This window comes from Halichoerus grypus, chromosome 7, assembly GCF_964656455.1.
Source record: "Halichoerus grypus chromosome 7, mHalGry1.hap1.1, whole genome shotgun sequence".
Classification (NCBI taxonomy): Eukaryota; Metazoa; Chordata; class Mammalia; order Carnivora; family Phocidae; genus Halichoerus; species Halichoerus grypus.
The window spans coordinates 118,241,361-118,259,048 of NC_135718.1; the positions used below are offsets into that span (position 1 = coordinate 118,241,361).

The 17,688-nt window shown below is 41.2% G+C and overlaps 1 protein-coding gene across 13 annotated transcripts in view; it reads left to right on the forward strand.

Annotated features, from left to right (window-relative positions):
- Positions 1-17,688, forward strand: part of SPATA45 (spermatogenesis associated 45) — a 44,289-nt gene that overhangs the window by 11,246 nt on the left and 15,355 nt on the right. For 2 of the 13 annotated variants that reach the window (XM_078078137.1, XM_078078130.1), the window contains exons 2-3: positions 7,774-7,839; positions 12,544-12,705. The exons of 5 other annotated variants lie outside the window; for them this stretch is intronic. The gene's annotated coding sequence lies outside the window, so the exon portion shown is untranslated. The remainder of the gene's footprint in view (positions 1-7,773; positions 7,840-12,543; positions 12,706-17,688) is intronic. 6 more of the 13 variants (XM_078078129.1, XM_036109777.2, XM_078078132.1 and 3 more) reach the window with 5 other exon arrangements.

A 17,688-nucleotide genomic window follows, 5' to 3' on the forward strand; every position in this document is an offset into this window, starting at 1 on the left:
TCCAGACAAGAATAGATGACGAAGAGAACATAGTCAAAAATATCAATCACAACCCCAGCGAAATACACCCTAGACAAATCTGAAGAGGTCAGAAACCAAAAAAGAAAAGAAAAGAAAAGAAAAAAAAAAAAGAAGGTAAAAAAGAGAGAATATAACCTCACAGGTGGACAAAACAGGGTGATCCACTTGGTCCTGGGTGTATTTTGGTCTGTTTGTTAGAAGATACTAAATCCCAAAATTATAAAGAAAGAATATATTTATATATATATTTATATATATATATAAAAGCAGCGAAAGGAAGCCAAAAATGAAGAATATATCTATAAAATGTAAATGTAAAAATGAAAATTAAAAAAAAGACTTAAAAACAAAGAGTTGATAAAATAAGAAACTAGTTGAAAAGGGAAAAAAAAGGAAAAAGAAAAAGAAAAATTTAAACTGAAAGACTAAAGACTCATGAGAAAAAAACCCTCGATTTCTATATACTATTTTCCCCAGCACAGGAGTTTTTCAGTTCTGAATGATCCGTAAACTTGGTATTTGCCTGATGCTCCTGCTGATCTTCTGGGGGAGAGGCCTGTTGCACTGATTCTCAGGTGTCTTTGCCTGGGCAGAGTTGCAGCACCCCTTCCCAGGGGGCTGGGCTCAGTGTAAGCTGCTTCTCGCTGCTCTATGTGGCTTTTGTTGCCTGAAGGCTTTTCCTGCCGCTTTAGAGGATGAAAAAAAAAAAAAAGTAAAAATGGTAGCACCTGATCTCCAGCCCCGGAGCTAGACAGTCGTGGCTCCCACTCTTCAGTGCACCCTCAGGGAAAGGCAGTCAGTCCCTTTCACGTGCGCCAAACTCCGCAGAGTCCTGCGATGCACACCTGCATCAATCCTCCCAGGGAGGGGAGCGGGGTCTCACCGGGGCCCTACGGCTGCCTAGGCCCCTACTCGGGAAGCGGTTGCCGCATTCTGCACGCACCTGCGCGGCCGCTCCCCTGGGGGAAGGAGCAGGGTCTCCCAGGGGTTGTCGCTTGCTGGGCCTCTGCTTGGAGAGCGGTTGCACAATCATGCCGCGCTCCCAGCTTATGGCTACACCTAGGTGAGAGGCCACTCAGGGGCTCACTAATTGTAGCCAGTTTCCCCGCTCTAATGCTTGGGAACTCTGCCACACTCAGGCACCCCCGGTCTTCCTGTGACCCCGGGGATCCTGAGACCACACTGTCCCACCTAGGATTCTGCCCCACTTTGCCACCTGAGCACCTTTCAGGCAGGGATGTCCCTCACAGAAGCAGACCTCTAAAAGTTGCGATTTTGCACTCCAGGGCTATATCACTTTCTGGTAGCCGGCTTCTGGAGGCTCCATCCCCTCCGTCGTTTACCTTCCCCTCAGATTCACGTCTCCGCCCCTCTTACCTTGCAAAAAGTGGTCTCTTTCCTATTTGTAGAATTGCAGCAATTCTTTTCTTAGATCTCTGGTTGAGTTCACAGGTGTTCAGAATGATTTGATAGATAACTAGCTGAATTCAAGGGACCAGATGAAGCACAGGTCCCCTATTCTTTCACCATCTTCCCCCTCCCTCCTAAACACACTTTAAATTCAATTTTACATATTTGGCCATGATTGTGCACGCCTGGTGTTGTATCTTATAACCTTAGAGGAGGAATGAAGTAAGGCCTTGGTGAGGTTTGAAGTGAGTAGCTATCGGGGAGGGGAAAATTTCCCCCTTACCCTCTTAGTTAAAAATATGAAAATATTAAAACAATGTAAGACAGATTAACAGGAGAAAACAAAGTTAATTAATGTGCACATGGGGAATCCACATAAACATAAGAGATTCCAAAGACAGTCAGACAAAACGAGGTGTATATGCCATCCAGAACCAAGGAGAAGGGGTAGGGGTTTAGTAACTCAAAAGAAAGGAAGTAATTCACAGGAAGATGAAACAGAGCAAATGTCTGGTGAGCAGATGTTTCCTGGGCCATACAGAAACACTGGGACACAGGAATTTTAACAATCTTGGCTTGGTTCCTCCCTTCCTACCACACCTGGTCCATATTATAATGTAGTTGCCTGTGGAGCAGGTCCTCTATCTCAATTCTTTTAGAAAGTTAGGGGTGTGAAAATGAGTAAAGGAAACCTCATTTCAAATGGAGTCTCGAAGCACTGTTGGGGGTGGGGGAAGGGCGGGGAGCTCTCACACGTCCTTGCAGCCTGCATAACCAGTAGGGGAAAAGAAGAGAGATAAGAATTATCTTGATAAGGGAGGACATTTTCTGCCTAGGTATTTATCTCCTGCTTTTAAGAAAAATAAGAAAGAGCCCTCTGTTCCCCAGCAACAACGCGTTAGTCACTGTGTACAGCCAATGAGAGCCCTCCACAACCCCAAACTCTTGTTCTTCTCCCATGAACTTTTATTCAAAACAACCCTCCCCAATTTCCTTCTAAAACCTAATAAAAGCTAACCTTCCCTTTGTCTCTTTGGACTTGCCTGTGGTTCACCATAGCTTGCTTGTCCTGAATTGCAATTCCTCTGCCATTCCCAAATAAAGTAACTGACTATTTTATTTGTAAGGTTGACAGGGGGAAGGTCAAAGGTTCTTCCTGTGCCTTTTGGGCCTTGATTTCAAAATAATCCGCATGCCAAAGCAGCACATCCTGGGTGGCCTGTCCTGAACCTCAATAGTTTCTTCCTCTGAGGCTTTCTTAGAAGTTTCATATATTGAAAGCTGAGCTGGTGAGTGTGGAGAGTTAGTAGCTGAGTGGCAAGAGATCCATAAAGGGAGAAAACAACAAATAGAATAAGGATAAACAAACAGAAAAGAACAAATTGAAGCCCATTACCCCACACCCCATTAGACAAGTCTCGTACTCCTGGGAATAGGTCAGTCCCATATAGTGGGTAAATTTAATTTATCTGATGAAAATTACTAATCCTTTCTTTTAACAGATTGAAGTTAGACATAGAAGTGACATTTTTCACCCATGATTACAAATTCCTCCTTGTTGAGCTAGAGACACATTTTGGGGTGGCAGATTTCGCTCCCCTGCAGTCCTGCCTTTGAAATTTCCCCAAGAAGTTTCATCATCCAGAAGTTGAACTGGTAGATTGTTTCATCTCATCGAACTAGACTCGTAGTCCTGACAATAGGTCAGTTCAGTTAAATTCCTTTCAGTAGGTCATCTTGCCGATAGACTCCCAAAGTTAGGCCTGTACTATGCAAACAATAAAGTATTGAGTAAGAGGCATTTCTGTGGGAACAAAGAAAAACAACAGTTAATGGGTTAATGATTGGAGTAAATTTTAAACCAGTTTCTGAGTTCTGAGGGTAACCAGTTGAGAAGATTTCTAGATGTCAGGCTTACGCATTTCGAGATAGAGTGAAGGCAGCCAGGGGTCATCTGATAGACTTTCCTAGTTTGCAGCTTGAATGTTTCTGGTAATTTTTCTGAGTGGCCCCCACAGCAACAGGCAACAAGGATGGTCCATACATGAGCTATTGTGGTAATTCCCCTGAAGTTCATGTATCAAGTTGTCCAAATTTAGTTTGCATGGCTTTAGGAAAAGCACAGTTTTAGCTCTTAATGATTCTAAGACAGGATAGTAGGAGAAAAATTGGAAATATGAGTTTGGAGATTTGTAGCTAGAAGACTTTTGGATCCAGTCCAGTTTGTGATGAATAGTATTAGCTTCTAATATCCACAAAGGTGTGTTATTGAAACATAATTTTTCTCTTTATAAATACTGTCATTTCTACCAAAGATAGCCAAATTAAGACTAATCTGTTTGCAAAATAAGTCTACTTTGAATAAACTTGGCCTGATTATTTACATAAAGACTAGCAAGAATAGCAACTGATCATTTAGGCTCCTTTAAATTTGCTTGCTGGAACTTTTCATAAGGAATCTCCAGGTTGAACTCCTAACAACTTTTCAAGGTGAAGAGGTCAAACCAAATACTTGCCATCAGTCTTGTAATACCTATAGATTTGGGTTAATTCCTCTCTTCTTGGGGTCTCCCAAATATCCTGAGGTACTTGTACCTGCCAGGAAGTGACCTCCTTACTCATCTGATAGGGCTGCTGGGAACCCTGTGAGCAAGGTACCAAGCTGATATTTCCAAGGGGTTTAATTGACTCCATAAAGTCAACCTTAGTCCCTTAAAGCTATCTGGTCACACCTGAGTCTATGCATGCCTCTTTTAAATATGACAGTCCAGGCAAAGCCTCGGTAATATAACCAGCTTCCAATTGTGTCCTGTTACAAGGAGAACAGATTCTTATTGAACTTGGGCAAATAACTATATAGCCATAGAATATAAGACTATTCACTGAGAGTTTCTGAATTCTGGAGAGATCAGGTAGGGAGAAAAAGATATTTCAATTCTGCTTACAAAGGTGCATTTTACCAAATTGCTGTTAAGTCATAGTTAGCTTAAGAGGAAAGGCTTCCTTCTATCTGGAAAAGAGAACATTAAAGAACCAACTATATTTTAAATAAAAAGTCATAAAAATTATAATCGTCCTCATCAGTTCATTTAGTCCCATATAATTCTTGTTCTGCTTGAATTCAGTTTTTTCATTGGTTAAGGAAATTTACCCAGTTTTATGGATATTTACATCTATTTAATTCATTTATTAATAATCATACTTAGATTGCTTATGAAAATTTCATGAGACATTAAAGCAGTTAGCCATCATCTTAAGTTATTTACTTTTTGCTGACGCATTTGGTAACAAAGATAACATGAACTTGTTTGACTTTTAGTAAACCAAAGTGGAAAAGTATCATACTTTATGCCAATAACTCTAAAGACATGTCTATATATTTTTTTCAGCATCTGCATCACACTTTTTTCCTCTTTTTTAATTGAAGTGTAATTAACATACAGTGTTACATTAGTTTCAGGTGTACAATATAGTGAGTTGACAATTCTATACATTACTCAGTGCTCATCACAATAAGTGTATTCTTTTTTTTTTTTTTTTTTAAGATTTTATCCATTCATTTGAGAGAGAGAGAATGAGAGAGAACACATGAGAGGGGGGAGGGTCAGAGGGAGAAGCAGACTCCCCGCCGAGCAGGGAGCCCGAATTGGGACTCGATCCAGGGACTCCAGGATCATGACCTGAGCCGAAGGCAGTCGCTTAACCAACTGAGCCACCCAGGTGCCCCCACAATAAGTGTATTCTTAATCCCCTTCACCTATTTCACCCATCCCACCCACCTCCCCTCTGGTAACCATCAGTTTTCTGTATTTAAGAGTCTGTGGTTTGGGGGCGCCTGGGTGGCTCAGTCGTTAAGCACCTGCTTTAGGCTCAGGTCATGATCCCAGGGTTCTGGGATCGAGCCCCGCATTGGGCTCCCTGTTTGGCGGGAAGCCTGCTTCTCCCTCTCCCACTCCCCCTGCTTGTGTTCCCTCTCTCGCTGTCTCTCTCTGTCAAATAATAAATAAAATCTTTAAGAAATAATAGTAATAAATAAATAAAATCGTAAAAAAAGAGTCTGTGGTTTGTCTCTTTTTTTGTTTGTTCATTTGTTTTGTTTCATAACTTCCACATATGAGTGAAATCATATGATATTTGTCTTTGTCTGATTGACTTTATTCCACTTAGTGTTATACCCTCTAGGTCCATCCATGTCATTGCAAATGGCAAGATTTCATTCTTTTTATGGCTGAGTAATATTCCATTGCATATATTGTATGTTATATAATATTCCATTGTATATATTACATATATATCACATCTTCTTTATCCATTCATCTATGGCATGACACTTGGGCTGCTTCCATCTTGGCTATTGTAAATAATATTGCAATAAACATAGGAGTGCATATATCTTTTCAAATTAGCATTTTCATTTTCTTTGGGTAAAGACCCAGTAGTGTGATTCCTGGATCATATGGTAGTTCTATTTTAAATTTTTTGACAAACTTCCATACTGTTTCCACAGTGGCTGCATCAGTTTACATTCCCACCAACAATGCATGAAGGGTCCTTTTTCTCCAGATCCTCACCAGCACATGTTGTTTCTTATGTTTTTGATTTAAGCCATTATGATAGGGTGAGGTAATATCTCATTGTAGTTTTGATTTGCATGTCCCTGATGATGAGTGATGTTGAACATCTTTTCATGTGTCTGTTGGCTGTCTGTATTTCTTATATTAATTAAACCAACAAATTTAAACTTAGATTTTATTTACTGAAAATTTTCCTAGATCACAGGAACTTGAAAAACAGGTTACCTTCTATTATATTTTTGAGATTTAGAAATGCTTGATTTATAAATGCTTAATTTTAGGCCAATTAAATAGAGCTCTCTTACTAATTAATTTTGGTAATACTATCAGGAGGTAGAAAAATACCATATTTAGGGGCGCCTGGGTGGCTCAGTTGGTTAAGCGACTGCCTTCGGCTCAGGTCATGATCCTGGAGTCCCTGGATCGAGTCCCGCATCGGGCTCCCTGCTCGGCAGGGGGTCTGCTTCTCCCTCTGACCCTTCCCCCCTCATGTGCTCTCTCTCATTCTCTCTCTCTCAAATAAATAAATAAAATCTTAAAAAAAAAAAGAAAAATACCATATTTATAATATATAAAACAGAGGTTTTTATAGCTTTCCATTTTAAAATTTTACCTATGAATCAGGTATAACAATATAAAAACTCACTAGTTTGTAAGTTAAGTTTATCTGCTTGGATAGCTACAGCTTTTTACTCATAATATTTGTGGAGAAGGCACATGATTTATATTTGTCCTTGACAAGTAATCTTATAGAAGCTGTGGAGCACTTTGTATTTTGTAAGGTCCCTAACCCAGTCCCCCATGTAGTCTGAGGCTTGGCATTGTTTTAGGTACCTCCCAGGGTGTTTATATTTCAAATACAAGGTAAGATTCATATCTTGAAAGGACAGAGAAAGAATGTAAGTTCCTCCAAGAAGGACTTCGGTTTTTTAAGGCCAATAATTTTACAAGCCTTATGAGAAAAATAGGGGAAGTTTTAGGACTGGTAAAAAGGAATAGATGGACTTTGCATTGCATCTAGAGCTGCATTTTTTAATTTAGTAAAGATTTGTAATATAAGGATAATTGCTCTCCATTTTTTTCCCCAAGGAATAACAAGGGGTTGATCTGCCCACCCAGTTACATTAGCTCCAATTTGCTTTATTTTTCTGGATTGTTAAAAAGAAAACCACAGGCCCAAAATGGTGTTACATAGGTTAAGGCCCCACGTCAGTAAACCAAGGCTTAATACCTAACCTGACTGCAGTTTCTTTAACCCCCCAGAATTTTTTTTTTTAAATGCAACTATTTTTTTTTTTTTTTAAGATTTTATTTATTTATTTGACAGAGAGATATACAGCGAGAGAGGGAACACAAGCAGGGAGAGTGGGAGAGGGAGAAGCAGGCTTCCCGCTGAGCAGGGAGCCCGATGCGGGGCTCGATCCCAGGACCCTGGGATCATGACCTGAGCTGAAGGCAGACACTTAACGACTGAGCCACCCAGGCGCCCCAACCCCCCAGAATTTTTAACCAGTCAACATGGGAATTTCCTGGTCAGCACTAGTAAGTTTACTTAGGACGGTGACCTTGCCTAAAACAATGGATTCTTTGCTAATAATTTCCTTTTTTCCCACTCCCTCTCTCCCTTTAAAAACCTTTTTCCTTTTCTGCAGCCCTTTGGAGCTCCCCTCTACTTGCTAGATGGGATGCTGCCAGATTCATGAATTGATTAAATAAAGCCAATTACACCTTCAAAAATTTCCTCAGTTGAATTTTTGTTTATTAACAGATTTGGTGGCAGTTATGGGATCCAAAGTGAACTTCTGGCAGCATTTGGGGACAACAAGAAATACAGGTGTGGTACCCACAAACACTTTGAGTTCACTCTCTTTCTCACATTTCCAAGGGCTATAGGTGAGTTCCTCTTGGTTCTGAGCTGTCAGTTCTGCCTAGAGCTCACGAGGGCTGGCAGTTTTGCTTGGAAGACTGACTGAGCTGGCAGAAAGGTCTGCCCAGAGCCAAGGCCCTAGCCTATCAGACCATAGATCCCCCGGGGGGAAAACCCTCAGCAAGGTTCCATGGGAATTGATGGTATGCGCACAGGGCCTTCTTGTCGTCAAGATGAAGTAACATCTCTTGGTAACTGCCAATACTTTAAGGTGCACATGTTTGTTTGTCTTGTTTTATGGAGATAAAGGCTACTGCTAGAGGGGATCTCAGAGGCCAAAAAGCCACAAAAATTGGTGGGCATGGGTCAAGCACTTAAAGGCTGCTGGAACTCTGGCCACCTCAAGAAGGCTCCTGTGATAGGATAAGTAGGTCACAGAATGGGTTAGACTGACACTAGGTCACCTGCCAACCTCAAGAAAATTTCAGTGCAATGAGGTACACTGTCAAACACAACCCCCAATCCAGTGGCATGTTCCTTTTAAGTATTACTTCGGCTCTAAGAAACCCAAAGGCTTAGCTAATGGGATCCTTAAATCCTAGAGTCAAGTGTGCCACCTTTCAGCACATTTTATGTCTAAGAGCTATAGTCCCGGAAGTGTAGATGTGTAGCAAAAACAGCAAATCTTACTAAGCTGGTTTTGTGTCCTGAGGAACTTCGGTCAGTAACCATCAGGTTGAAGACCCCAAAATAAGCGTGGACAAAAATGTTGGTTAACTCCATTTGCGGCCAAGGTCCTGCCAAAGTGCTGCCAGCCCTTAGGAGAATTACAACAGAGAAGCACAATGGCCATGATGGGGAAGGTTCCAATTAGCTACAATCATTTAAGAAGTGCACTTCAAAGCAAGGTTCCCAAATTAAGCAAAATGGGACATCTGTTTTCATTGGCAAGCAGAAGCCTCCAAAAGGTTATCAAAATTCCAAAGTAGTTTCATCAAATGACTCTCGTTGCAAAAGGCTAATGAAAAATTAAAGCTGTAAATGGTACTTAAAACAAAAGACCGTAAGACTGATGTAACTCCTACTGCTTCTCTCTTTCCTCTTTGGAGTGCTCATTCTACTAATTCTCTGTCTAAATTGTTTTTCCAGCTCTAAACAGACTACACAACCATGAACAAAAGTCCACCAAGTGAATGGCCTTATAGACACCCCCATATCTCCCTTCAAAGTAGAGCCCCTATATGGGTCCCTCCCAGAGTTGTCAAAACTGAGGAATTTTTTGGAACACTGCTATGTTATTTCCTTAAACAGCCAAAGAGAAACTGGTAAATACCTGCAGAGGGGATCCCAAAAAAACTGGCAGAAGCCAGCAAAGGGCGAAATTCCTTATCAGAATCTGCTCTTCCTAATCTCTGTCTGTGGTGCACAGTCAAGAGAAGACAATAACATTTCCATTGTCCCTTCCTTTCCAAATCCAGACCTACTGACTACTGATCCTTTCTCTCCCAGGGAAAGCTACTGTCTTCTTGCTTGACTCATTTTCATAACGGGGCCTGGCTTTCTACCTGCCTGGGACAGGCAGGTTGCTGATTCTCTCTTTTGGCTCTCATTGGGAGCAACTCTGGATTTGGGGAAAGTAATAAATATCCTTTGCACCCTGTCTGAGGACCCCTCTTACACCAAAGGGGAGTTATTCAATACTGCCAAAAATATCTAAAGTTAACACTATGTACGCAGAGGGAAAAAGTAAATTGAAGATAATGTAGTTGAATAGATTACAAAACTAGAAATGCAACTCAAAAGGCAATTCGAAGTTCACCTATTCTTTTACCAATCCCAAAACTTCCCCTATTACATGACTTTAAATTATTGGCTTTAGGAAACCAAAGTCCTTCAAAAAAAAAACCAAACAAACAAAACAACTTGCATTCTTTCTCTGTCGCTTAGAGTTATACATCTTATCACGTATTTAAAATATAAACACAGCTCACAATTACCTGAGACTGAAAGAGAAAAAGGGGAAAGAGGCCCTTTTCACATACAAACTGCTGAAAGGGCTCTTGTGCCCAAACTCTAGTAGAGTCTCCTTAAGATTAATTCCAGGGAGGGGCGCCTGGGTGGCTCAGTCGTTAAGCCTCTGCCTTTGGCTCAGGTCATGATCCCAGGGTCCTGGGATCGAGCCCCGCATCGGGCTCCCTGCTCGGCGGGAAGCCTGCTTCTCCCTCTCCTACTCCCCCTGCTTGTGTTCCCTCTCTCGCTGTGTCTCTCTCTGTCAAATAAATAAATAAAAATCTTAAAAAAAAAAAAAGATTAATTCCAGGGACACATAGAAATCTTAAAAATTTTCTCCACAAAGATCCTCCACTGTAGGGTCTTTGCAACTATCTGTGTATATGTCTCTCTCTGTATATATGTAGTAAATGTGAGTTACTATTCTACCTCCGGACGGTACTGCTAAAATTAATTTGCCCAGGCAAGAGCTTATAAGGACTGGACATTCTAAAACTCTCAGATAAAAACTAACCAAAATGTGTTTTTTTCAAGTTCTCGTGATCTGGAAAAATATTGGTTTGGGTTTTGGTTTAATTGAAATAGATGTGGCTTTAGAGTTAACAGCATTAAAATTAAAACTTTAATTCTGCCTGGGTTTACAAAAAGTCAAATAAGTTGATGTGATCTCTGTTATAAAATGTAAAAAAAAAAAAGGCATCTGGGTGTCTCAGTTGTTTAAGCGTATGCCTTCAGCTCAGGTCATGATCCCAGGGTCCTGGGATTGAGTCCCACATGGGGCTCCGTGCTCAGCCGGGGAGTCGGCTTCTCCCTTTGTCCCTCCCCACCCCAACCCCGGCTTGTGTTCCCACGTGCTCTCTCTCTCTCAAAAATAAATTTAAAAATCTTAAAAAAAAAATAAAAAATAAAATGTTTAAAAAAAAAAAAAGAAGAAAAGAAAAGAAAAGAAAAACCCAGCTTGGGAGAATTAACTGACCTTAATGTCTCATGAAGTTTTTGGGGGGTAATCTAAACATAATTATTAAAAACAAGTAAATTAAATAGGTGTAAACAAAATAAAATAAAATTTTAGGTAAACTTTTAAGTAGTCTCCCAAATCTTTTTGGTAACCTAAAACCCTAAAGTTTTGCTGAGTTACATTAAATGATAAATTTAGTTAAATTCATTAAATATCTAGATCATTTCTAAATAATATAAAATACTGAAATATCAATTACTAGACATAGATTTATTTACTTTTTGGCTTCCTTATTACACAGAAACTAAAGATATGTTTGGGTCTGTTAGTAAACATGCTTGGGATTTATTAAATATTATATGATGGTGGGTGGCTGGCTGGCTCAGTTGGAAGAGAACATGCGACTCTTGATCTTAGGGTTGTGAGTTTGAGCCCCATGTTGGGGGTAGAGATTACTTAAAAATAAAATCTTCAAAAAGAAAAAGATTGTACTATGAAAAAGTACATTTCTAAAAATTGTGAAATATATTCATCAGTATACCAACTTAAAAAAATACTGGTGTAACAGAGTTTATCATTGCTTACTTACTAGCTTTCACTAGAAATTAAGGGTTTCTTTTTTTTTTTTAAGATTCTATTTATTTATTTGAGAGAGAGAGAGTGAGAGAGAGCATGAGAGGGGAGCGGGTCAGAAGGAGAAGCAGACTCCCCACTGAGCAGGGAGCCTGATGTGGGACTTGATCCTGGGACTCCGGGATCATGACCTGAGCCGAGGCAGCTGCCTAACCAACTGAGCCACCCAGGCGCCCGAAACTAAGGTTTCTAAGAGCTAAAAAATTCTAGTAAGGGAAACAACACTCCATGCAAAAGAAGTAAGATGTGTATTTTTGGTTACAATAAATAAGAGGGATGCGAATACATTTTAGTTGAGGGAGAAGAAAGTAATCCCGTCCTAAAGTGAGGCTGGTTATTTGAAGATGGAAACCTCAGGACAAAATCCAAATGTAAAAAACAAAGTTGCAGAAGATTTGTGAAAAAGGAATCGTTGGAAAGGAATTTTATGGGTGGTCAGGACTGACTAAGATTAAAATGAGTATGTTTTAATATCAAAAGTAAGTTGGTACAAAATAAAAATTTGGTTTTCTCTCTGTTAAAAGGACAAAGGGTATTTTTTGTTGGTTTGTTTGTTTAGACTTTTGGTCTGCTTAAATCTTTTTAACCTGGAACATTCCAAAAGATTTCCTAAACTAAGTAGGCTCACTTGATATGTTAAATTATATAGGAAGCATTGCCAAATAAGAAGTAATACTAAGTTTTCTTTATGTTGTATTTGTAAGATTTGGGCACATGTGAAAGCCCATTCTGCTTCTACAAACAATGGCCCCTCACTACCAGACGTTTGCCATCCCGATACCCTTGTAACTTAGCAATAGTCCAATCCTGAATCTGAGAAATTGAACAATGGCTGTAAATTAAACTGTCAGGGATATGGGAAAACCAAGACAGCTGCTTGGTTTTTCCCAGGTCCCTGGCAAATCCCATTTTTTGGGTTTTGCATTCCTTTACCCACCATAAGGAATTTAAGATGACGCAAGTTATAAATAGACAATGGTGGGGAGACTTTATAATATTGCAAGAACAGTCCACAGGCAATATCTGACTTGTCAGGTGCATAATCCTAAAAAAATTGTTTTTGTCTCCAGAGGCCTCAGACGTCTTCCCTTTGGACCCTTTGAACACCTATAGCTGGACTTCATTCAACTGCCACTTCGTAGGGGTGATCAATATCTTCCTGTTACTGTTTGTATGTTTTTCCAGATGGGTTGAAGCCTTTCCCCATGGCAAGTCGGGTGCCTTTAAAATGGGTTAAAAAAAAAAAAAAAGAATGTTTAAAAAAATGTACTTCCCACTTGGGGTACACCTTCTATAATCTCTGGTGATTGGGGCACTTCACCGGGCAAATCACATGAGCCTTAATAAAAACCTTACAAACTTTTTAAAATTCTACCAGTGTACTACTTTCTGCTGACCTTGGTTGTCTCATGAAAGCATGACCAGCTACTGTAAGTCTCTAATGTCTGTCATCCACAGGTTAAGGAAGGCTCCCTGGGGGCGCCTGGGTGGCTCCGTCGTTAGGCATCTGCCTTCGGCTCAGGTCATGATCCTGGGGTCGAGTCCCGCATCGGGCTCCCTGCTCAGTGGGGAGCCTGCTTCTCCCTCTCCCACTCCCCCTGCTTGTGTTCCCTCTCTCGCTGTGTCTCTGTCAAATAAATTATTTATTATAACAAATAAAGCAGGGAGCCCGATGTGGGGCTCGATCCCAGGACCCCGGGATCGTGACCTGAGCCGAAGGCAGATGCTTAACGACTGAGCCACCCAGGTCCCCCTAAAATCTTTTTTAAAAAGGGGGCTCCCCAGATTCCAATTCAAAGGATTCTGTTGGTCCCAGTTTAGAGCCTGATGATTAGGTGTTCTGAAAATGTTATCAGAGAAAGACAGCCCTTGAGCCCCATTGAAAGGGACTTTAGCAAGTGCTCCTGGTGACCAACACTGCTACAAAAGTAGAAGGCATTGAGCCTTGGGTACACACTTCACAGCTGAAGAAGGCCCCCCCCGACCCCTCTACAGATGCTGGGGATCTCCAAGTCACACTGGCAAGGAAAGAAGTAGCTGGCACCGAGGTAAACTGCTTCTGCCCAAGACAACAGGTCAAGACTTCACACCTGAACTAAACATGAAACCCTTTCTCCTTTTCCTTAGCTTGACTCTGGCGTTGGCCGGGAAGGATAACATTCTCATTTGTATCTCGCAGGCCATAGCTAAAGGGGTGACCTCTGGAATTGAAAGCAACCTTTTATTTCAGGGTCACCCCTCACAACCCCGGGGCAGCAGCTCTTTCTGCCCACGGGTCCTGTCCCCGTGCTTTAAAAAAACCACCTTTTTGCACCAAAGACGTCTCAAGAATTCTTTCTTGGTCGTCGGCTCCGGACTCCACCCCACCAAACCTCATCTATATTCCAAAACCCCATCATTAAGATCCAAACAATTAAATGCACCATCTTCTGGCACACCTTTTTAAGGACATTAAATTGTATCTACATTTCCTTCTGGAAGCTACATTATTGATAGAAATGCTTTGTTCTTGTAGATTGCTAAGACATTTGTAAACTGAGGGAGACTCATGTCTTGCAGGATTGTGATCTCTATAAATTAACTTTTTTTTTTCCTTTCCTTAACTTTAGGGCAACCAGGAGTGTCTGAAGAATGTCACCTATATCCCATGGGGCGGGGGTTGTGGGGTGTCAGCTTCTGCTTTGTCCTCAGCTTGCCTTCTGCTCCCTCATCATTAAGAAGGAGGCATCCTTCTTAGGGAAGGGAAGAGGCCTATGTTACATGTGGAGCTTTAATTTTTGTTCTAATTTCTGTTTTTTTCATCTTGGAAAAAGGATTCCAAGGATTCCCTTGGTAAAAGCCTGTTACATTCTTTTGTATCCACTTTTGAATTTGGTCTTTACATAGATGCCATTAAGACAATTCTTTAGGATGAGAGAGCCCTGTTACATTTTGCAAACATTGAAGTTTCTCTGATTCAGAAGATCCATTGTCTGGCCATTGATGAGTAGGATGTATTCATCTCAATAGTGAGTCAAACCTAAGCCTTCTTATGGCTTAACCAAGGATACAAGAGGCATCCCACAAGAGAATGTAAAATATGCCGCCCTCACAAGATCTAGAGAGTTCATTTCCAAAGATAGACTATGAAGTAAAGGCCTTTGTTGCTTATTTTTATGACTAGTAAAAATACGCTCTCTAGTCTTCACCATCTGGAGGGTGCACTTACTGGGGTGTACCTGGTAGCCAGTTGAATAGAGTGGGGTTCCAAGACATGCTCTTGGGCTGGCTGTGTCAGCAATCAGAGGAGTTTGTCATAAGGGGTCCCAGAACATACTGGGCATTTGTTATCTCAAACTTTGTTGTTTGTTAGTGCTGGAAAAGTCCCATTTCAGTAGCACCTGCTCGTGTCACAGATTAGTGATCTGTGACTGGAGGTGTTCCATGTTCCTGTGGGAGACTAGAGACACCGTTTTCATGACACCATCCTTATTGCCTGTGCAACAACAAAGGCCTTTGCTATCATAGTTTATTTTTGGGAGTGAAGTTTTTGGATCACGGGGGCTATACTGTCTGCAGTCACTGCAGGGCCACCTCTTGCGTCCATGGTAAAGATTTATTCTGGGGCGCCTGGGTGGCTCAGTAGTTAGGCGTCTGCCTTTGTCTCAGGTCGTGATCCCGGAGTCCTGGCATCGAGCCCCGCATTGGGCTCCCTGTTTGGCGGGAAGCCTGCTTCTCCCTCTCCCACTCCCCCTGCTTGTGTTCCCTCTCTCGCTCTTGCTGTCTCTCTTTCAAATAAATAAATAAAATAAAATGAAGATTTATTCTAAGCTTTGGAAATGAGCTCCAGGACTTCCCATAAAAAGGCTTATTGGATTGTGTCACTATTAGAATAAATATACTAATGGAGATCCTACTCATTAATGGCCAGATGATGGGTCTTTTGAGTTGGAAAAACTTCTATATTTGGAAAATTTTTTAGAGAACTCTCATTCCAAGCAGTTGCCCTTCCGGTATTTATGGGAGGATCAAATTTAAAGGAAAACACAATAAAATTTTAACAGCTAGCCTCAGGGAATCAATAAAATGAAAGAATAAAAGTCAGAACAGAAATTAAACAAATCTGACATAAATCCCCCTTTTGCTCTCCTTTATCCCCCACTCCCTGTCCCTGACCCTCTAGATATTTTGGATCTGGGCCCCTGGTCTAAACTCCCTTTCTCAAAACCCAGCCCCATCTCCTCAGCCAATTTCCTTAAATCCTGAAATTCCACCTTCCCCAGAAAAAAAACCTCTAACAACCAGCTGCCTGTTATAATTTCCCTTTCTTCATGAGATTTGCAGAGAGCACTTCTGCCTGATCTCCAGGCCCAGGGAATACAGTTTGCTTATGTAAATACTGAATGTCAGGAAGTGAATTTAGCAAAAGTGCCCAGGAAGAGCAACAAGGCTTGCTTTGCTACCCCTTATAATTCAATTCCTCCTACTTTCCAGGGCTCTGTAATCAACCTCTGCCAGTTTCAGGCATTCCTATGCCAAGTCCTTTGTGGATGTATCCTGGACCCCTAGGGCAAAGAATTCACGTCCCCAGGACAGCAGCAGATCTTTTAAATTATAAAATCCCTTTACCTCTGCTCTTGGAGTGATGTGAAAATGTTGGGGTTCGGGAGCGAACAGTCATGAAAGAATTCTTGAGATGTCTTTGGTGCAAAAAGGGTGGTTTTATTAAAGCACAGGAATAGGACCCGCAGGCAGAAAGAGCTGCACTGGCGTCATGAGGAGTGGCTGATTATATACTTTCAAGTTGGGAGGGCGTTAGGGATAGCTTAAGTCTCTAAGGAAGACTTATAGGAAGACTTATAGGATCCTGGAGTTAATGTTAAGCTAAGGTTGCCTTTTGCCCATATCAAAGTATTAACATGGAGGCAGTTGAGTTCCAAGAGGAATGTCACTCTGCCTATATCAAGGACTTGTCAATGGACTGTAAGTTGTAAGTAAATTTAATTTTGTTCTTTTGCCTTTGTTCTCCACATCAGGAGGATCCTACCAAATTTAAAGACAAATTAGAAAGATTAGTGGTTATTTACAACCCCACTCCCAGGGACCTAGACTGGCTATGAAGGGGTGTTCTTCCTACCCATGATTATATGATGGTTAGGAGACAAGCTAGATGGTCCCTGGAGAAAACCCCCTCAGAGAGGAAACAGACGGCCTGAGCCTTTCCCAGGCCTTCCTGCGCATGACCCAGAAACGGCTCAGCCGGAGGCTGATATCCAAGGCCTCAATATAGGAGCTATATTAGAGGTGTTACCCCTCAAAGTAAATTGGTCTGAGGTTGAACGATGTACTTAGAAAGAAGAGCACATAAAAGCCTTTGTTGAATGTATATACAAACTTTTCAAAGGCAAACTGTTAAATCCAGAAGCCCTGGAACATAGGAATCTTTTAATTTCTGCTTTAGTGAGAAGTTTTCTCCCTGATATTAAATAACAAATCCACATGGTCGGTTGGTCAGGGCAACCACTAAGCATAATAATGGAGGCAGCTACTTAATTCTTTGAAAAGAGCTTGCCGGAAAGCAGGAGGAAAAAAGAACTCATAGCAGCAATTCTTGCTTTGCAACTTGAGTCTTTGGAAAGGTGAAAGCATGACTGAGAGTAATTCAAGGCCCATTCAGAGCTCTCCCTATTTGCCTCTAGGCAATCACAGATATTGCAAAAATGCAGGTCACTGGAAGAGAAATTGTCCTGTACTTAAGAAAAAGTAAAGTTTAAGAAGCAATTTCCCTAAACCCCATCATCCTGAGAAAATTTGTTTTTCTCCTGAGAGACAATTCCCCCTTAAATGACAGTGTCAGCCAGGCCTCAGTCACACCCCAAAGCCCACCATTAACCTTAAAACAGAGGATCAGGAATTGGATTTCTTAATTGGCACTCATGTGACTTTCTCTACCATCTGCTCAGAGGATTTATCTCTACCTGTCACCTCTGATTCTAATCAGGGGGAATCAAACTAAGCAGGGAGCTCTTATAGTCGCCCTCATCCTCCTAAAGGCTGAATGAGGCCATAAAGCCTCCAGATTTAAACTTCAATGGGTGCAAACAACTGTTAACTACTTAGGACCTGAGATATCTCAAGGCATTCAAAAGCTGACTCCAAAACACCTTGAGTCAATTTTGTTCATCCCTCTCCCCAAAACAAATAAGTGGTTATTATGTAAATTTTGGGGGGCAGCT